This window comes from Pavona decussata, unplaced genomic scaffold (genome assembly GCF_977016875.1).
Source record: "Pavona decussata unplaced genomic scaffold, jaPavDecu1.1 SCAFFOLD_116, whole genome shotgun sequence".
Lineage (NCBI taxonomy): Eukaryota > Metazoa > Cnidaria > Anthozoa > Scleractinia > Agariciidae > Pavona > Pavona decussata.
Genome location: NW_028145530.1, coordinates 152808 through 153010, shown reverse-complemented (window position 1 = coordinate 153010; position 203 = coordinate 152808).

The following is a 203-nucleotide window of genomic DNA, read 5'->3' as shown; positions in this document are numbered from 1 at the left end:
CCCTATTTTGCGTATATGCATAGCACTACAGTCAGCTCTCGCTATGACGGTTACACCGAAAATACGGACAGCAACTAGTCCCCGGGAAAAATATATTACAGACGTTAGACTAAAATAAATTCCTGCTGTTACGGACTCTCGCTATTAAGGACACTAACTCGCGGTCCTGAGGGTGTTCATAATAAAGGGAATTGACTGCAATT